The sequence below is a fragment of the Enhydra lutris genome, unplaced genomic scaffold (assembly GCF_002288905.1).
Source record: "Enhydra lutris kenyoni isolate GAN:26980312 unplaced genomic scaffold, ASM228890v2 scaffoldscaffold10, whole genome shotgun sequence".
NCBI classification, from domain to species: domain Eukaryota; kingdom Metazoa; phylum Chordata; class Mammalia; order Carnivora; family Mustelidae; genus Enhydra; species Enhydra lutris.
In genome coordinates, this window is record NW_019154094.1 from 17,778,608 (window position 1) to 17,801,411 (window position 22,804).

The following is a 22,804-nucleotide window of genomic DNA, read 5'->3' on the forward strand; positions in this document are numbered from 1 at the left end:
TTTGTGAATTACCAATTAGTATTTTTAGCTATTTTTTTTCAAATATGGTGTAAAACTTTATCTCATCAGTGTATGAATTCCTAGTTTTCTAATATTTATATTGTTAAAGGCTGTACACTTACATCTTTAATTTATCTAAAGTTTATTTTTTTAATTTTATGGTGAGAAATAGGGATTTATCATTTATAACTTACAAATGAAAAGCCAGCTTTTACATCATTTTTTAATAGAAACATCCATTTCCCACTTAAATAAAAAGCTACTTACACTAAATATTTAGCTCACTATCACATACTTGGATCTGTTTCTGACTTTTTCCTATTCCAATGTCAATTTTTATTATGGCCAATAACATACTGTTTGAATAACAGCAACTTTACACCTGCTTCTTGATTTTAGCTCGGGTCATGATCTCTGGGTTGTGAGATCAAGCCCCGTGCCAGGCTCCTCATTGAGTGTGAAGCCTGCTTAAGATTCCCTCTTGCCTTTTTCCTCTGCTCCTCCCTCCCTGCTTGCACATGTACATGCGAGGTCTCTCTCTCTGAAAAAATAAAAACAAAAAAGCAAAAAAAAACCCAAACCCCAGCAGCTTTAAGTTTTAACTTAAGACATTAAGTTTTAATGTCTAGAAGAAAGAATAAAAATAAAAAGCTGTTGCAATTGTGACTGGAATTCCATGAACATAGGCATGGTTTTAGGAAGGAATGACATTTTACAGTAGTAAACATTAGGGAATACAGAATGATGATTTCCTTTCTTGTTAAATGCATTACTAAAGACTTTATATTTTTTATGTAAATGAAAATTTTCTATTTCTTTGTAACTGGTTATGGAAGGTATAAATATGCTTTAATTTTAATATATTTATCTTGCAGCCATCCAGCTTACATGTTTTCTTAGTCTGTAACAGAGTCTTAAGTTTGCTGGGAATATAATCATATCATCTCAAAATGAGGATAACTATGTTTAATATCTTCCAATATTTATGTTGTTTAATTTTATTGTTTAATTACATCATGTAGAACCCACAACAGTACCAAGTAACAATGTTGACAGTAAATATTCCTCTGCATTTTTCCTAGTCTTAATAGCAATGGCTTTTATATATTCACTGTTTAATGTTATAGTAGGTTTTGTGAATATATATTATTATGTTTAATTAACATCCTCCAATGTCTATTTTATTTAGAAAATTATTTGAAATTTCTAATAAATTTTAGAACATTATTTTCTGGCATGTGTACTGGGTTGAAATTTATGGCCTTAGAATCTCAGATGACCTTATTTTGAAATGGGGTCCTGGCAGATGTACAGATGAGGTCATATTGGGTTAGGATGGGCCCTGTCCACCCTATCCCCAAAAGAAGAGAAAATAGAGGCAAAAACAGACACACAGGTAAAAGTCCATGTGATGACAAAGGCAGAGATCTAAGTGATATGTCTACATGCCAAGGAACACTAAGAACTGACAGTAACCACCTGAAGCTAGAAAAAGGCAAGAAAAGATCACCCCTTATAGCATTTGAAGGAGGCATTATCCTGTTTGGCACCTTTATCTTAGTCCCTTAGTATCCAAAACTGTGACAGAAAAAATTTCCGTTATTTTAAGCTACCCAGTTTGGTAATTAGTTACAGCAGCCCTAAGAAACTAATATAGCATGTATTTATAAAATCGTATCATTTTTATCTCTTAATTTGCTGATGTGATGAACAGTGTGGATGAATTCCCAATTTTGAACCAGTTTGTAATTTTTAAAGTAAGCCCAATTTCAAATGTTTTATTATATTTTCATAAGCAGATGGACTTAAGTTGCTTTATTTAAAATCATATACATACAAGAATGAAATTGGTATGAAATATCTTTTAGCACAATTGATATTGGGTTTGGATATAAAATTATATTGGATTTGTACTATTACTTGAGGCCCCCTTCTTTTTTCTCTACAGTCTTAAATTGTTTGATAACCATAAAGAGTATCTGTTTTTAAAGCTTAAATTAAATTTAGCTGTAAAACCACCTGGGCCTGGAGCCATTTTCAGTGGTACATCTTAAACAATCTTCTACTTTTTTCCCTCTGATTATTATTATGAAAATATTTTGACTTATGTGAGTATTAATAATGTATATGTTCCTAAAGAATCACCATTTCTTCTAGGTTTTCAAATAAATGGCTACAGAATTTTTTTTTTCAAAGATGTGGTAGTTACCAGTTGACTGGTAGAGTTGACCAGGAAACTAGAAGAATACATGCCCCTTTCCTCCTACTATTACATGTGGATTGAGTCAAAGGGGGGCATTCCTCAAAGAAAGAAAAGAATCATTCTCCAGTCAAATGTATAGAAGTAGCTCTTATCACTGGCAAGAACCTCTAAACAAACCCATAAAAATGTTTCCATCTGAATCACAGGTACACATCACAATAAAATTTAGTTGGTCCTCAAGTTATTTGATACTTTCCTAGAGTCTTAGCAAAGCTATGCAGAAATTTTCTTGACATTTCCATTAAGCTACAATAAAGTTTCCATTTTTTTAAACACTTAACAAAATAAAAAAAAAATTATTCTTCCCTCGCACCTGCACACATCTAAAAATATCTCCAACTTATCTAAGAAACAATGTTCCCTACAACTCTCCCAGACTTCATACTCATAGCCTTTTATTCATAGCAGATGGAGGAAATTAGAGTAACACATTTGCTATAAAATCATTAGTGTTGCCTCAGCACTTCCAATCTAAAATGGCATTTCAAGGGGTTATTGTTACGTGGATCAAGAGTTTGCTCTAGGCACAAAGAGACATAAAAGCCAATTTGAAATATTTTTTTTCACAATGAGCTTTTGCACCTTAATTTCTTCAACATCATTCCAGTTGGATTTTAAACACAAATCAAGTGGGAGGACAGAGAGGTCTGATTTCTGTCAGGGGTGATATTTTATTCCATGGCCAGTCCTCTGACAAATCATTATAGCTGCTTTGGAAAGCACTGTTCTCAAAACTGTCCACCAACTGCTGGGTAGTCTGGAAGACTAGGAATATATTTTTACCTCTCAGATATCAGTCTGCCCTTTAGCCTCCTGAAATGCCTAAAACTAAAATAGGTAGTGAGCTTCAGATGACAGCAACTCTGTCCCAGACCAAAACAATCCCTGGCTGAAGAAAGACCAATCTTTGAGAGTTTCTTTAGCATATACTGTATTAAGTCCACTGTAAAAAAAAAAAAAAAAAAAAAAAATCTTTTAAGTTTAAGAAACTACACACCTGGAAAATACAATCTTATGTATACATAAGAGCAATCATGGAGCATGATACCAGATCTTTCTATTATGTATTACAATTTTCAAACTCCCTTCATGTCACATTTGTATGTCATCCTCATAAATCTATAATGAATGTAGAATAAAAGAAGAAGGAGACATAAACACAGTGGTCTTAAGATGAAAGTGACATTAAAAATCATCAATAAACCTCTTTTACAGGTGAGAAAATGGAGGCCAAAGGGGAATGAGGACCTTTGCCTTCTTGCATAGTCACCCTGTGAGGCTAACAGAGTGAAAGCCAGTCACGAGAGTTACAAAAAAGAGTCACAAAGACCAGGAAGGGAAACAGAATGGAAATAAAAACACTAATTCTGATTTAACATATTTTCTTAAAAGAAGAAATTCTGTTGAATTAAAGCTTAAAATTCAAGATTCATCTCTAAGGACCACTTGGCTATGATGGTTTTAAGCCATTATTAGAGCCCTTAGAGAGAAGAGCAATTTTAAAATTCATATTTCCAGTAAATATGTGCAAGTCTTGAAGAACATATTCATGCAGTTGTAAACAGTATACACATACACACAAAAAAAACCTTGAAAGTCACTATTATATAACTATTGAAAGGAGCCTAAATATTCCATAGCTCAGTTAAGTTATTCATGCATTTACACCCTTTAACTCACCCTCTACTTTCCTACTGCAGCAAGGACCTAGTCAATTATCTTAATATTGTGACCTCTCTATCATACAATAAAGTTTTAAAATGATCTTTCCTTTAAAGGAAAATATATTACTAGTAGTATTTTCTGTGACAGCGTTCTCAAAAATACATGTCAACGATGTAGAGGCCAGAGTCCTAATATCTTTGTTTCAACAGAAAATAGCAATTTTCCATGACTCAATCCAGAATATTTTTAAAAATCTAGATCTAGAATATCATAAGTCAAGTAAAAGACTGTATTATAGAAAAGCACAAACATAAAAAAACATTAAAAGTGGAGTCATCATTTTAAAAGGAAGAAATTTACAGCGGCGGTGAAAGATCGTATCAGGGTTAGAGGATTGGAGGACAATCTGTGTCAGAATCCACACTTTATTGTCAGAACGCACCTCGACATTTTAAAACTGCTTTTAGTCACCTTTTAAACGGCTGAGAATTGAGAACATAAAACACAATGTCTAACGCACCACAGAAAGTTTTATGATTCTCTTCCAAAAAAAATTAAAAAAAAAAAAACAAAAAAAGGAAGAACAAACATCTCTATTTCCATTCCGGATCTGCACAATATATGCTTGCATTCCATTTGCTCTGGTTCATTTACATTTTGCTGAATTTTGTTTTTGTCCATTTTCATCTTTCAAAAGATTTTTAAAAAATCAACAACAAAAAGCCCTCAAAAGATGCTTTCAAGATGAAACTGCAAAGAAAATAAGTACATGAATTAGTGAAACAACATTCAAGTTTATACAAATGGGGCAATTACGTCTTTTCTCATCTTGTCCGAGAATTAATTGCCCTGCTGAAATTAGACACCAGCATGCTCCATGCAGACAGGAGCCCAAGCTGGAAGCAAACTCTTGGAATGATAATAATACTGCCCCCTGACTCTTTTCACATGGCTACGTTTTTGACATTTTCTTCAATATTCTACCCAGATGTGGTAGGACTATGACAAAAGATTTCTCTAGGCATGACGAGCACGTCCGTGGTGAATGGCAGGGAATGACAATAGGCAACAAGTCCCTTTAGTGGCCCCAAAAAGCCCACAGGTCTTCTGCAAACCTTACACATACATGCTCCAAGGAAAGCATATCAAAAATGGAAACTGTGAGGACAATTTTAATCACCCGACAGACTATTCTATGATCTATTATAACTTTATAACAGCAAATCTTCCAACACACAGGAGACTGACAAGCTTATAGTCTCTCACTGCCCCTCAGTCTCTTTAAATGTTTATGTGAGGGTTTTTACACATGGATGGAGATGACCTTAATATAGTATTTATTTTAATCTACCCAAGGGCAAACTACAAATAGCTAAATTTGACTATAGTGGAATTTTCTTGGTTATTTTTAATTTGACTCAAATCACCTCTATGGGCTATAGAACTTTTCTCCCAGACCCTGGGAGATGTCAGGTGTCACTAATCAGAGTTAGCCCATCTTGTAGTCAGTGCAGCCCAAAGTTCTGCCTGCAAAGTAGCAATTAGAGTCAAGTCTCTTCTGGAAATGCCAATTACTGCTCTTTGTTTTCCCTGTTGAATGTCTCCTTAACATAAGAATGACATATCGTTTCTACCCTATCAAATTAGAAAATATTATTTGAAATAACACTCATAGCTGGCAAGAGGGCAGGGAAAGAAGCATGCCCAAAGATGCTGGTGAAAATGCAAAATGCAATATCTTTTATGGAAAACAATATGCCAACATATACCATGACATTTTTATCCTATGGTATTCACTGATTTTCTTTGGGGAACATTGTTCCATATGTCTAAATAGTCTTAAAACCATACTTTTTAGCATCTCAATAGTATTGTATTATGTAAATATACTATACTATAGTTGTTCTTTGTTTTCACATGTCAACATTTTAGTTTCCTATTTCGGTTACTATGAATAATGTTGTAGAGAACATCTTTATAAATACATTTTTAAATTGCATCTTGTTTATTCTTTAGGAAAGATTCTTAGAAATGGAAATACAGCTGTTAGCAGGTGTACCTTCAAGTATAATTTTGTCCTAACAACTACAGAATTGCAATTAGCAAACCAATTCTTCAACTAAAATTCCAGTGGATCATCATTTACAAGGAGCAAAATACATAGTGACAAAAATGGCCCTGCTTGTTTACAGAGCCTTGAGAAAGTGTAATTTCTCCAAGGAAACCAAATCAGATAACACATATGATTGCGCAGCCATTAACTCAAAAAGGACAAATCAGGTCCCACCAAAGGACATTCGCTTCAAGCAAAGGCACAGCGTGCTAAGTTAACGGCCTTCTGTTTTCAACTAAAGATCCTCTTCCCAAGTTCATTAGTGTGTAAGACCTCTCTGAACACATTCTTACCATCACTGGTTAGCAATCATTTTCCTGTCTTTTGAAGACTAATAAGCAACCCAGGTTTATAAAACGGAAAAGTCAGAATATGATGAAACATTCTGCTACTGCCAAGCCTGGCCTCCCTGATGACATGAAGGGAGATGTTATTGGCTGCAAGCTCTTCTAAAAGAAGAGATGACTGACCCTTAAATTAAAATTCCAGCTCTGAGAAGCCAATAAATAATAACACACCACTTTTTAACCTTTCATATTTAAAATGATAACACCCAACGGTTGGCAAGGGAATGGTATTTCCCAAAGCATACCCCTTAGAAGAATATTTCCATGATAAAATGAGGGTTTTTAAAAAATACTTTATTTATTTATTTGAGAGAGAGAAAGCAAGAAAGAGCATAAACAGGGTGAAGGGCAGAGGGAGAAGCAGATTCCCCGCTGATCAGGAAGCCTGACGTGGGACTTGATCCCAGGACCTCGGGATCATAAACTGAGCTGAAGGCAGACGCTTAACCGGACTGAGCCACCCAGGTACCCTCCATGATAAAATTAGTTTAGGAAAGAGAACGGAAGGAAGTTTAAGTTGAACATTTAAGGCACTGTTATAAACTGGGAATCTCCACAAGGGGCTGTAAGCAAGCAGTGTTTCTAAACTTATTTAACTACCAAATTCTTCTTGTTTTATGTTGCCTTTTATTTCTGGCTGCTGGCTTTCTGTGGAGTCTCTCAGGGGAGAGCATTCTGAGGAACATCTTCAGTAAATGTTTCTCTAAGCCGGCAGTTCTCAAACATTTTGGTCTCAAGACTCATTCACACTCTTAAAAATTGTTAAAGGTCCCAAAGAGGTTTTGTGTACATAGGTTCTATCTGTAGATATTTACCATATTAGAAATTGAAACAGAAAATTTTCAAAACACTAATTCATTTCAAACTAACAGTAATAAACCTATTACCTGTACACATATGCAATATATTTTCTAAAACAAACAAACAAAAGGAACTAGTGGGAAGAGTGGCATTGTTTCAGAGTACTGAAAATCTTTTTAATGTTTGGCTTAATAGAAGACCGGTAGATTCTCATACCTGCTTCTGCATTGTGGTGTTGATGTAGTTTTTGAATGTAGGTGAGATTTGGTGGGGTGAGGTCCAGAGTCCATGACTGAGAAAGAATTCTTGAAACGTCTTTGGTGCAAAAAGGTGGTTTTATGAAAGCACAGGGATAAAGGATACTGCTTGGGAATATTCCTTAAAGCTCCCAACCCAAGGTAGACTAACCACAGTTGGCTCCAATTATAGCCATTAACCTGGGAAATGAGTGAGGGAGAAGCCCTCGCATCTATTGGGAGGAGGAACAGTGAGAAAGGGAATAAAAGTCAGAGTCCCCTTCATCTAGGATGGCCTGTTTTCCTCCAGTGACCTGGGCTGACTCGGAGGAGGGTTATTTAGGTAATTATCATCCAATATGTCAGGAGGGAGTTTACTAGGCAACATGTTTGAGCAAACACATTCTACAAGAGGCCCTTAGGTTGGGGTCCTAGTGTAGAGAAATGAAGGCCTAGGTATGAGCAGTGATGGTACCCTAGGTCCATTTGGTCTGTCTCCTACAGAAGAGATCTAACTGATAGATCCCACTGAGGCAATATGGTGTTACAGGAGCTCTGTCTTTTCCTAAATTTTGCAATCCCAATCGTTTCCAGTGGGTGAAAAGGCATCCCAAGGGAGAATCCTTGGGGACTTAAGAAGAATCTCCCATGCTAGAGAAAGTCCATTACCAAAGAATATCCCGCCAGACTCCCTTGTGGTGTCCCATGCACAGGGTATGTCAGAAGTTCCTGGTGTCAAAGCGGCCCAAGGCATTCCCCCAAACAAAATCGCTATGATCATGACTGTCATTAAAGGCCTGCCCTCCCCCCACTTCCCCATCACATCCTAAGCTACAGATGGGTGGCTGGTGTATGAACCAAAATACCATGCCTAGAAGGTCATGCAGTGAAGGTCACACCTTATTTTACCTTGCCTTGAACCTGCCATTTTTCACCCATGGAGAACACTAGAACAGTTTTACAAGGGGAAATTACCCAATTTTATAGCTTAAGTAGTTAGTAGAGGACATTGGCAGAAAACAGTAAAGATAGAAATCCATTGTGGTCTAAGTGATATTCTAACACAAGTAGTCTTTATAGCCAGCTTCCCTAGGAAAGGGTCTCTGTTTGGGGTTCAGTTCAATCAGGTACAGTTTCAGCCAGCTCCCAGTGGATATCTCACAGCCATAAGCAGCTAGACCAGGGATGTGAAGGGGATCACATTAGACCAATGAGGAGGAAATCTCACACAGGAGTCTTAAGATTAGCAGCCATTCTGGTGACTTAAGTGGCTATCCTGTGCCAAAGACAGGCAACTTTGTATAAGGACAGGAATAAAGAGAGGGCATCAAGTTTCTGGGTCTTATTACCATTCTGGCCAGGGTACTAACTTCCAGCCCAAAGGAAGGCTTTCTCCTCCCTATACAGTAGTCATAGGCTAGAGGATTGGAGCCTGAGCAATCAACAGGAAAGTATTCCAATAAGACCGTACTCCTTGAAGAGTCCCTGAAATGGATGTAAAGGAAGAGATAAAGTACTCACCAACTTTGTACCAAACCTCAGAGTCCAGATGTAAAGACTCAGAAGCCCCACACTGTAGTACCAAATAATGTAGTTTTTGAATGTAGTTGAGATTTGTTGGGGTGAGGTCCAGAGCCAACAACCAAGAAAGAACTCTTGAGATGTCTTTGGTTCAAAAATGGTGGTTTTATGAAAGCACGGGGACAGGACTTGTGAGCAGAAAGAGCTGCTGCCCCAGGGTTCTGAGGGATGACTGATTATATACTTGGGGCATTGGGGGAGGTAAGGAAAGGGGAGGTCTTCAAAAGGACTTTCTTATGCTAAAGAGGACCTATAAAGCTACTGGAGGCCTTGCCATTGCCAAGTTCAGGTTGTTTTTCCCTGTAGTAAGGCATTAACATGAAGACAGTTGGGAGCTTTCTAGAGGAAATGTCACACATACTCCACCCAGAAGGGTGGGTTGGGGACAGTTTGCCGAGTGTCAGCTTGTGCTTTGTCCTTGGCTTGCCTTCTACTCCCTCATCACTGTGATATACTGTTTAGCTGAAGTATGTCAAAGCCTAGGAGTATTTTAATCACCTTTTCAAAGAACTATGGATATTCTTCTTGGATACTGCATCAAAAGTAGACAAAGGGGAGTGACTTCACCAAGATGGGAAAACAGGCTATTCCTAATTTTGCTTCTCCTCATAAGAAAAACAACTAACATCTATTCAAGAATAAGATACCACTGAAAGAATCTTAGGACACAGGGGTGAGGCAGAAGCACACCCTATACCACAAAGACAAAGACAGAGGACATCAGAATGGAAAAAGATGAGCTACCTGTTAACTGTACTGACCCTCCATCAGGCCAGCACTAGGTTAGAGAGGTCTCCCTGGAGCCTCCAGTTCCTCCGGAAGGTAAAGAGAATACAGAAGACAACCAGCATTCCCTAGCATTGTGGGTTCTTTGTGGGAAGCCCTTACTCTGATCTCACCCTGTGAGGATTGCAGGGGAATCTGTAGGGCCCAGGCACTGTGATGAAGAAGGGGGAGGGGCTCACAATGAGCAGTGCAAGGATCTTGGCAGAGAGAGTTCATGCCTGCAGTGTCCAAGCAGTAATCCCAACCAGTGCCTCTCCTCATCTGCATAACCCAGCTGGGGTATGTCCTGACCAGAGAACTCAGTGGGGAGCAGATCTGCCTGGTTTGGATCCTCAGACAAGTTTTGCCAGCCCTGGAGCCAAATTTGCACATGCCCAAGCAAGGTGATGAATCACAGCTCCATGCTCTGCTGAGCGTGCCTTTTGACCTCATCTGACCAGAAGGGCTGGCGACAACTCCTAGAAGCTCTGTGGTCTAGCAGTGCTAGAGCTCAGAGGAGGGCAAACAGATCATCTCCAGAACAAAGTCTATACTAGCATAGAGGTTTCCCATACTGTGCACAGACAGGGGGATTAAGTTGTAGATAAGGCTAAGGGTAGCTCCCAGCTCCTCCAAACTGGACAGCCTGTTTGGGAAACTAAAAGTAGTTTGCAGTGATCCCCCACCCACCCACCAGGCAAAGGAGATGAGAAACAACCCCACCCACTGTGGAGAGTGTCTTCCAGGCTCACCTGACCAGAAGGACTCGTGAAAATACATGAAAGCTGAGCAGGTTAGTAGTACTCCATCCAAGAGAACAGTAGATAGAGCCAATAGTTTGTAATACAAAGCCAGTGGTCCTGTTTGGCCAGAAAATGGGGGGTGAGGGGTACAGATTGATTTGAGCATTTAAAAAAATTTAAAATCCATTCATGATAAAAACTCTTAACAATTAAACACCAAAGGAACATATCTCAACATAATAAAGACCATATATGACAGGCCCACAGATAACATCATATTCAATGTGAAAGAATGAAAGCTTTTCTTCTAAGATCAGGAGCAAAACAAGTATGCCTATTCTCATCACTCCTATTTGCCAGGGATCTGGAAGTCCTAGCTAGAAAATCAGGCAAGGAAAAAAAAATCAGAATTGAAAAGGAAGAAGTAAAATTGTCTCTATATGCAGATGACTTGATTTGATATAGAAAAAAAAAATCCTGAATATTCAACCAAAAATCTATTAGACCTAATCAATGAATTCAGTGAAGTTGCAGGATACAAAATTAACATACAAAAATTAGTGGCATTTCTATACAATAATAAAATTACTGGAAAAGAAATAAATCTATCTCATATACAATAGCATCAAAAACAATAAAATACTTAGGAATAAATAACTAAAGAGGTGAAAGATCCCTATTCCAGAAGCTGTAAGACATTAATGAAATAAGCAAAGAAGACACAAATAAATGGAAAAGTATCCCATGTTCATTGATTGAAAATATTAATATTGTTAAAATGTCAGTACTACCAAAAGCCATCCACAGATTCAAGGCAATTCCTATCAAGATTTCAGTCAACTAGAGAAGCAAGATGGCAGAGGAGTAAGAGACCTAAATGTCATCTGGTCCCAGGAATTCAGCTAGCTAGTTATCAAGCCATTCTGAACACCTACAAACTCAACAGGAGATTGAAGAAAAGAACAGCAAAAATTCTATGAACAGAAAAGCGACCACTTTCTGGAAGGTAGGACATGCAGGGAAGTGAATCCAATGTAATATTTGGGAAGACCACGGGTGGGAGGGAGCCTCCATCAGCTGGCTACTGGCAAGTGGTCAAGCGGCAGAGCACAAAATCAGAACTTTTAGAAGTCTGCTGCATGGAGGGATATCACTCGTAGCTAAGTGGGGGGTGGAATCCTTGCTGGGGCAGTGTAGTCTCAGGACCCTTCAGGTCACAGAAAGACTGTGGGTCCCTGAGTGCCACAGAGCTCCCAGGTATCAGAGTGGGGAAGCCAACTGCAAAGACGGAGCCAAGGAGTGGGCTCTCAGCTCAGGGTTGCCATAAACCATGATCCGAGGCACAGTAGGGCCACTTCTCTTCAAACAGTGACCCCACAAGTGGCAGATCCAGGGAGACCCTCACTTCCTCCAATAGAAAGAGTGGCACAGGAATGTGCTGCAGGAGTTGGCTGCGTTTGGAGACTCCAAATATAGCCATGTGGCAGAGAAAAAAATGCTCAGTCACAGGCCAGGTGAGTATGGAGCACAACCAAAGACCAGGGAGACAGGAGTGATTGACTGCTTTTCTCTGAGGACTCACTGAAGAGGGGGGCCCAGAGCTCTCAGCTCTTTTAGGGCCAGAGATTGGAAAGCCACAATTTTCATCCTCATCCTCCAAAGCTGTATGGAAAGCTTTCAGGGAACAAATGCTACCAAGACCAAAGCCAAGCAGATTGCTTAGCCTAGCCCCTGAAAGGGTGATGCAGTTCTCCCTTCAGCAAAGACATTTGAGAATAATTGCAACAGCCCTTCCCCCACAAGATCAGCAAAAATATCCAGCCAAGACCAAGTTAACCAATCAAGGAGAACTGCAAAAATCCAGCGCTAGGAAAATATAGCACATAGAATTCATGGCTTTTCCCCCTGATTCTTTAGTCTTTCTAAGTTAAATTTTTTTAATTTTATTTTTTTCTTATGCTAGTTTTAAGAAATTTTTCCTCTTTCCTATTTTAACCAACATCTTATCAATATCTTTTTAAAAATCTTTTTAATTTTCATTTTTATATTCATATTCTATTTCTTGATTGTATTTAACCATACACACACACACACACACACACACACACACACACATATAAGTTTTTCTTTCTTTTTTTTTTTTTTTTTTTGGCAGAGAGGCAGGCAGAGAGAGAGAGGAAGGGAAGCAGGCTCCCTGCTGAGCAGAGAACCGGACGCGGGGCTGGATCCCAGGACCCTGGGACCCTGACCTGAGCCGAAGGCAGAGGCTTAACCCACTGAGCCACCCAGGCACCCCATAAATTTTTCTTTCTTTAAAATTCTGGGATACAGTTTATGCTAACAGACCAAAATATACCCTAAATCTTGGGTATGGTTTTGTTCTAGTCTCCCACCTGATCACATTCTCTCCTCTTTTTTTTCCTTCTTTTTTCAAACAACTTCTTATCAATTCCTTTTTAAAAATCTTTTTTTAATTTTCATCTTTACAGTTATATTCCATCCCTTCATTATATTTACCCTAATTTTTGTGTATATATATATATATATATACCTTTTTCTTTCTTTAAAATTTTGGGAGGCAGTTTCTTCTAACAGACCAAAATACACCCAAAATCAAGTGTGTGGCACTGTTCTATTCCACAGCCTAATCAAATACAGATTTTTTTTTCCATTCCTTTGCCCCCAATTTCGGGTCTCTTCTGATTTGTTTAGTGTATATTTTTCTGAGGTCGTTGTTACCCTTTTAGCATTTTGTTCTCTCATTCATCTAGTCTTCTCTGGACAAAATGACAAAGCAGAAAATCTCACCTCAAAAAAAAAAAAAAAAAAAAAAAAGCAGTACTGGGACCTAATCAATAAGGACATTAGTAAGTTGTTGGAAATGGAGTTCAGAATGATGATCATAAAGATACTAGCTGGTCTTGAAAAAAACAGAGAGGATACCAGAGAATCCCTTTCTGGAGAAAAAAGAAGAACTAAAATCTAACCAAGTTGAGGGGTGCCTGGGTGGCTCAGTGGGTTAAAGCCTCTGCCTTCAGCTCTGGTCATGATCCCAGGGTCCTGGGATTGAGCCCCACATTGGGCTTTCTGCTCAGCAGGGAGCCTGCTTCCTCCTCTCTCTCTCTCTGCCTGCCTCTCTGCCTACTTGTGATCTCTATCTGTCAAGTAAATAAATAAAATATTTTTTAAAAAATAAAAATAAAATAAAATCTAACCAAGTTGAAATTAAAAAATCTATTAATGAGGTGCAATAAAAAATGAAGGCTCTTACTGCTAGGATAAAGCAGAAGAGAAAATTAGTGCTATAGAAGACTAAATGATGGAGAATAAAGAAGCTGAGAAAAAGAGAGATAAACAACTACTGGATCACAATGGGAGAATTCGAGAGATAATGATACTATAAGATGAAACAATATTAGAATAATTGGGATCCCAGAAGAAGAAGAAAGAGAGAGGAGGGCAGAAGCTATATGGAGCAAAATATAGCAGAAAACTTCCAGGAGGCACAGAGAACCCCCCTCAAAATCAATAAAAATAAGCAAACACCCCATCTCTATAGCAAAGCTCACAAGTCTCAGAGACAAAGAGAAAATCCTGTATATAGCAATACAAGCCATTCTCAAGAAACAAGAAAGGTCTCAAATACACAACCTAACCCTACACCTAAAGGAGCTGGAGAAAGAACACCAAATAAGGCCTGAACCCAGCAGAAGACGAGAAATAATAAAGATCAGAGCAGAAGTCAAAGAAATAAAAACCAAAAGAATGGTAGAACATATCAACGAAACTAGGAGCTGGTTCTTTGAAAGAATTAACAAGATTGATAAATCCCTGGCCAGACTTACCAAAAAAGGTAAGAGAAAGGACCCAAACTAATAAAACCATGAATGAAAGAGGAGAGATCACAACCAACACCAAAGAAATACAAACAATTATAAGAACATACTCTGAGCAACTATACACCTGTAAATTTGACAATCTGAAAGAAATGGATGCATTCCTAGAGACAGAGACATATAAACTACCAAAACTGAACCAGGAAGAAAGAGAAAAAACCTGAAGAGGCCCATAACCAGAAAGGAAATTGAAGCAGTCATCAAAAATCTCCCAGGGGCCAGATGGCTTCCCAGGGGAATTCAACCAAACATTTAAAGAAGAATTAATACCTATTCTCCTGAAATTGTTCCAAAAAATAGAAATGGAAGGAAAACTTCCAAACTCACTTTATGAGGTCAGCATTACCTCAATCCCAAAACCAGACAAAGAACTCATCAAAAAGGAGAATTTCAGACCAATATCCCTGATGAACATGGATGCAAAAATTCTCACCAAAACACTAGCCAATAGGATCCAACAGTACATTAAAAGGATTATTCACATTACCAAGTGGGATTTATTCCTGGCCTGCAAGGTTGGTTCAACATTCACAAATCAATCAATGTGATACAATACATTAATAAAAGAAAGAACAAGAACCATATGATAGATGCAGAATAGATGCAGAAATAGATGCAGAGAAAGCATTTGATGAAGTACAGCATGCTTTCTTGATCAAAACTCTTCACAGTGTAGGGATAGAGGGTACATACCTCAATATCATAAAACCATCTATGAAAAACCCATAGCAAATATCATTCTCAATGGGGAAAAACTGAGAGCTTTCACCCTAAGGTCAGGAACACGGCAGGAATGTCCACTATCACCACTGCTATTCAACATAGTACTAGAAGTTCTAGCCTCGGCAATCAGACAACAAAAAGAAATAAAAGGCATCCGAATTGGCAAAGAATAACGCAAACTCTCACTCTTTGCAGATGATATGATACTTTATGTGGGAAACCCAAAAGACTCCACTTTAAAACTGCTAGAACTTATACAGGAATTCAGTAAAGTGGCAGGATATAAAATCAATGCACAGAAATCAGTTGCATTTCTGTACATCAACAACAAGACAGAAGAAAGAGAAATTAAGGAGTTGATCCCATTTACAACTCCACCCAAAACCAGAAGATACCTAGGAATAAATCTAACCAAAGAGACAAAGAATCTGTACTCAGAAAAACTACAGAATACTCATGAAAGATATGGAAGAAGACACAAAGAAATGGAGAAACGTTCCATGCTCATGGATTAGAAGAACATATATTGTGAAAATGTCTATGGTACCTAGAGCAATCTATATATTAATGCAATCCCTATCAAAATACCATCAACTTTTTCCAAAGAAATGGAACAAATAATCCTAAAATTTATAGGGAACCAGAAAAGACCCCGAATAGCCAGAGGAATGTTGAAAAAGGAAACCAAAGCTCATGGCATCACAATTCCAGATTTCAAGCTCTATTTCAAAGCTGTCATCATCAAGACAGCATGGTACTGGCACAAAAACAGACACATAGATCAATGGAACAGAATGGAGAGCCCAGAAATGGACCCTCAACTCTATGGTCAACTAATCTTCGACAAAGCAGGAAAGAATGTCCAATAGAAAAGAGACAGTCTCTTCAACAAATGGTGTTGGGAAAATTGGACAGCCACATCCAAAAGAATGAAACTGGACCATTTCCTTACACCACACACAAAAATAGACTCCAAATGGATGAAAGACCTGAATGCAAAACAGGAACCCATCAAAATCCTGGAGGAGAACACAGACAGCAACCTCTTTGACCTCAGCCACAACAACTTCTTCCTAGAAACATTACCAAAGGCAAGGGAAGCAAGGACAGAAATGAATATTGGGACTTCATCAAGATCAAAAGCTTTTGCATAGCAAAGTAACAGTCAACAAAATCAAAGAGAACTGACAGAGTGGGAGAAGATATTTGCAAATGACATATCAGATAAAGGGCTAGGATCGAAAATCTATAAAGAACTTATCAAACTCAACACCCAAAGAACAAATAATCCAACCAAGAAATGGGCAGAAGACATGAACAGACATTTCTGCAAAAAAGACATCCAGATGGCCAATAGACATAGGAAAAAGTGCTCAACATCTCCTGGTATCAGGAAATACAAGTCAAAACCACAGTGAGATACCACCTCACACCAGTCAGAATGGCTAAAATCAACATGTCAGGAAATAACAGATGTTGATATCCCAATGTTTATAGCAGCAATATCCACAATAGCCAAACTATGGAAAGACCCTAGATGTCCATTGACAGATAAATGGATAAAGAAAATGGGGTATATAAATATACAATGGGACATTATACAGCCATCAACCTCTCCCCTGCCCCAAATCTTGCCATTTGCAATGATGTGGATGGAACTAGAGGGTATTCTGCTAAGCGAAATAAGTTAATCAGAGAAAGACAACTATCTTATCATCTCACTGGTATGAGGAATTTGAGAAACAAGACAGAGGATCTAGGGGAAGGGAGGGAAAAATGAAACGAGATGAAACCAGAGAGGGAGACAAAGCATAAGAGACTCTTAATCTCAGGAAATAAACTGAGGGTCGCTGGAGTGGAGGGAGGTGGGAGGGATGGGGTGGCTGGTTGATAGACATTGGGAGGGTTGTGCTATGGTGAGTGCTGTGAATTGTGTAAGTCTGATGAATCACAGACCTGTACCCGTGAAACAAATAATACATTATATGTTAATTTAAAAAAAAGAAAGATTTCAATGGCCATTTTTTTACACAAATAGAAAAACACTCCTAAAATTTATATGAAACTGCAGAGCCAAAATACTGAGAAAGAGGAATAATGTAGGAGGTATCACATTTCCTCATTTCAAGCTATACTATAAAGCTATAGTCATCAAAACAATATGGTACTGCATAAAATCATAAAGACTAATGAAACAGAATCAAAAGCCCAGAAATAGACCATGCATGTACAGTCAACTAATATTTGAGAGGATAACCAACCATATTCAATGAAGAAAAGAGCGACTCTTCAATAAAAGGTACTGAGATAATTGGATATTCACATATAAAAGAACAGAATTGAACTCATTTAGTTTTCGTTAAAGTAAAAAGTTTCTGCCCAGGAAAAGAAACAATCAATAAAATGAAAAGACAACCTATAGAATGGGAGAAATATATGTAAACCACATATTTGATAAGGGATTAATATCCAAAACATATAATGAACTCATAGAACTCAATAGCAAAAAAACAAATGAAAACAACAAAAGAAAGAAAAAGAAAAACATTTAAAAGATGGACAAATAACCTCAACAGACATTTCTCCAAAGAAGATATATGGAAAGCCAACAAACACATGAAAAGATGCTCAACATCACCAGACATGGGGAAAATGCAAGTTAAAACTACAATGAGAGATAACCTCACACCTGTTAGAATGACCATCATCAAAAAGACAAGAGATAAATGCTGATGTGGATGTGGAGAAAAGGGAACACTTGTGCAGTGTTGGTGAGATTATAAATTGATACAGTTATTACGGAACAAAGTATGGAGGATCCTCAAAAAACTAAAAATAGAACTATCATATAGTCCATCAATTATACTTCTGGGAATATATCTAAAGGCATCAAAAACACCAACTCAAAAAGATATCTGTACCCCTATGTTCACAGCAACATTATTTACATTAGCCAAGATATGAAACAATGTAAGTGTCCATCAGTGGATGATTAGACAAAGAAGTTGTGGTATATATAAATATACAGTGGAATATTATTTGGCCATAAAAAATGAGACTATATTATATTTTATAACTAATTATATTTTATAATTATATTTTATAACTTTTATATTATATTTTATAACCTCCGTGTTTTATGGACACAGAAGGTATTATGCTAAGTGAAACACATCAGACAAAGAAGAACAAATAGTGTATGATTTCACTTACACGTGGAATCTAAAAAAATTTTATTCATAAAAAAGAGATCAAACTTGCGGTTAATAGGGGCAGGGAATGGGGAGAGGGGCAAGTTGGAGGAAAATAGTCAAAAGCATACAAACCACCAGTTATAAGATAAATAAATACTAGGGATAAAATGTACAAGGTGATCACTATAACACTACTTTATGATCTATAGGGAGGTTGTTAAGGAAGTAGATCCTAAGAATTTTTATCACAAAGAGAAAATGCATGCTGGCTGAATATGTTGTGGTAATCATTTCACAATACATGTAAACCAAATGATCATGCATACCTTAAATATATACAGTCATGTATGTCAATTATTTCTCAATAACCCTGAAACAAATGCTAAGCATGTGGGGAAAAAAACCACCACCACCTTCCTGCCAATATTTCTTTAAGAAAAGTTATTCAGGGGCGCCTGGGTGGCTCAGTGGGTTAAGCCGCTGCCTTCAGCTCGGGTCATGATCCCAGGTCCTGGGTTCAAGCCCCACGTCGGGCTTTCTGCTCGGCAGGGAGCCTGCTTCCTCCTCTCTCTCTGCCTGCCTCTCTGCCTACTTGTGATTTCTCTCTGTCAAATAAATAAAATCTTTAAAAAAAAAAAAAAAAGAAAAGTTATTCAGTTCCTGCCTTTGCTAATATTTTTCTATATAGTTTTCTTATAGTTAGACTAGAAGAGCCATTAGCTCAGATCCAAGTATACCTGAGGCCTTTTTAGTAACAAAAATTCATATGACAACCCAGTAAATGAATAAGTGAACAAAGCCATGGAGCATTAGAACTAAAAGACAAAATAAGTGTAATTGGAGGACAAAGGGATATTTTTAAAAGAAGAAGGAAATACGAGCAACACATAAAATAAGCTGTTGAAACACAAAGTATAACCTAAAGTTAGCCCAGTAGCTAGAATTATAATCAAGTACACATCGAACAAACAGTCTCTTTTCTTTGAATTTGAAAGTTTCACTGAGATGGATGGTGATTCCAGGTTTTTTAACTGATATGGCTCCTATGGATTCAAAAGGATATATATTGATCTTTCTGCAAGAGTTCACATGCTCAGGACTTATGAGGGTGTCACATAAGCTTGAATTTAAGAGGGAAACTTCTCTAATAAAATATCTCAACACTGTGGAGAAACCTGGAGATGGTTCTAGTTGCTGATCTTTGGAAAAGCCAAAATTCAAAATCCAAAATAAAAATTTATTCTCCTCTTCCATCCTACCTCATTTTCTATCAGTCAACAGTCTGATTTTTGTTTACTAGAGAAAAGTAGCTACTTTACTTACCTTATGTCAATTAAAATGAAGGAAGTATTGGGGCACCTGGATAGCTTGGTCGGTTAAGCATCCAGCTTGGTTTTGACTCAGGTTATGATCTCAGGGTCATGAGATCAAGCCCTGCATCATGCCCTCTGTTCAGCCTAGAGTCTGCTTGAGATTCTCTCTCCTCTGCCCCTCCCACTCTTGCTCTCTCTCTCTCTCTCTCTCTCTCTAAAATAAATAAATCAATATAAAATGAAGGAATATTTATCCCAAAATAGTGTCATTATATTGATTGTGTAATGGGTTGACACTTGAGGGATGTGGAAATCTTGAAAACCAGACAGTAAATTGTGATAGGCAGAATAATACTCCTCCCCAAGATGTCCATGTCCTAAACCGTGGAAACTGTGAATAGGTCATGTTATGTGGCCCAATGATCTTATACTAGACATCGGGCAACAGAGCTTTACAGTAAGAGAAATCTCATTCTCTTTCTCAGGAGTCTGAATTTCATTTCAAATTTCCAAGTACTTCCCTCCCCAACTCTGTCCGCATTCATGATTATAATCTCTTGAAGGTTTTAGTCAGCTTTAGCATGATGTCCCCTGAATCAGAGAGCTCTGAGGCTCTGGACTATATTCAGGATCTTTCCTAATGGAAGTGTGCCTCCTGGATCACTAACATCAGCATCATATCACTGTTGGTTGAAAATGAAGAATCTCAGGTCTTAACACAGACTAATGAATCAGATTCATGTGCATACTAAAGTTTAAGAAACACTGCTTTAAGCAAATATTTTGTGGGTCACAGAAATCTTAGGAGATTGTCCTCAGTTCCCTGACTCCTGGTGTTGATGCTAACCATAGCTGTGGTGGTGGATGTTGTTATTGTGATGATGATGATGATGGTTGTAATGGTGGTGTTTGCGGTAGTGGTGGTTGTGATAGTGTGGACAGTTTTAGTAGTAATTATGTACGGCAAATGGCTATACTGAGAAAGTGTTTTTTCCAATATGGCAGACATCCACTGACCTTGCCTACCTTTTTAAACCTAGCAACTAGCACAATCCTTGGCCTATAAAATGTAGTTAATAAATATTTGTTGATTGAAAAAGAGAACAGGATCTACATAATCAGCCATAGAATTCCAGAAACCACATCCTTCCTCCACTCCTCCAAGACAAAATTAAAATATATATATATATTCTACAGAAATTCTACATAAATCCGTCCAACCATCTGTCCATCCATTCACTCATCTACCCATTATTCATTCTATGGACTTCATTCATTCATGTACTGAATAGGCATTTATTGAGAATTTACATTTGTGTTAGATTCTAGGGGTTTAATGATGAAAAGAACACAATTCTGCCTTGACCAGTTCAAAATCAACTTAGAGATATCAACAATGATAATGAAGTGTAAAGATTCAGTGTCAGAAAGGGAAGGGCATTATAGAGCTACTAAGTAGAAAATAATCAAAATTTGGATTTTAGGGGCTGAGAATAAAGGATTTGAATGGTAAGTAGAGTTTCACTAAAAATAGGGGAGACAATGACATTCCAGGGAAGATGAGTTATTTCCATGTGTTTGGGTAGCTTTTGGCATTCTGAACCTTGTAATATCTGTCAAGTTTGGGGTATGAAATAAGAAATATGACTAATGAAGTTGGCCCAAGAGGAAGGAATTATAATTTTGCTTTGTATCTCTAGATTTCTTAGAACTAAGAGAAGTTTGCCACCACCTGCCACCATTCCCACCAAAAATCTCTAGGAATATGCCCATTGTTTTTATGACAACTGAGGCTTCCATGACACATGACCTTAATATGTGTTACAAAAAATTCTTGCCATGGAAAAAAAGGATAGAACCAATAAATAAGCGCACAGTGCGCTTCAGGAAATTCCTAAAAAACAATTTATCTAAGCAAATACTTTCCTTATCTGGGTAAACAGCCCATGCAGTGTACATTAGATCTAGCACACTTGCTCAAATAGCTTACTGAACAAACAACTATTTATGTATCACGGCTCATTTCAAGACCCTCACTTCACTGTTCACCAACCCCAAAATATTGCATCATGAATTTAGCTCAATCCCAATCAGAGCACTGCACTGAAAGATCTGCCTTAAACCATGTGAGCTCAGATTCAAAAATCTTAGAAACATCTGCTCCTGATCTGAACTTCCTGAGATACTACTGAGGAAAGGAGTTCTCTCTTACTGCAGCAGGTTTAATCAACTTAAATTTGCTTGATAAACAGATGATTTGGGGAGCAGTTTGGGGACCGTTAACATTTAAAATGTCTGAGAATAAAGTAATAGAAAGGAAATTCTAAGTTTATCCTGTGGGTCTCTTATAGTTACAGACTGAAATAGAGTTGGGAGTGGCCAAATCATTTTATGATTTAGTAGATTAAATCTCATTAAAGGAGGACAATATAAATATAGATGCTAATTGTTGTCATAGGAAATAAAGATGTTTGAAATATTTATAACAGAATGCCTAACAGCAAATTATTGAAAGTACGTCTTGGAAAATACGCTCACAGTGTTTCTCCAAACATCGTGTAGCTGCAACCACTATTTATTTTCCAACTGTATTTGTAAAACTAGCAAGTTAATTATTTTTCTTTTCCATTACCTGCTTTAAGTTTGTGGTTTATACAATGTAATGACTGTCTATTGTGAATATTGTTGAAAAAAATCTGAGAGGTTAAAAAGGATTAATCAAATAGTGTCAAGATTTTCATTCAAAAAATTTATACACAATTTGAGGGTGTACTGTAATCACTATTAAACTTTGATGGGGAAAAGCCATTTCCATTTCTGGTCTGACTGAGAAACAGAGTACAATTGCCTTTGGTGCTGCTGAACATTTTTAAACACTTGATAAATGGTAGTTTCTTTAATAGTTGTAGAGTGGAATCTAAAACTGTATCAATAGATTTTTAGTGTTCTATTATGTGAAAAATCTATGGTCTGTGTTGTACTTGAAATGGACCCTGTCCCCATGCAAAACTTCATAGAAGCATGCATTGCTCTGGTCGAAAATATTGGCTCACTGGATTATGCAGATCTTCCAAATGCTGACACATTTCATTATATGATATAAAAAAGAATCATATTTGTTAATATCACCATCGATCTCATCAGAAAAGTCTTTAAGTATTGGA

The 22,804-nt window shown here is 37.4% G+C and overlaps 1 protein-coding gene across 4 annotated transcripts in view; it reads right to left on the bottom strand.

The window, feature by feature from the left end:
* Positions 1 to 22,804, bottom strand: part of LOC111144098 (fragile histidine triad) — a 1,461,119-nt gene that overhangs the window by 969,593 nt on the left and 468,722 nt on the right. The window lies entirely within an intron of this gene.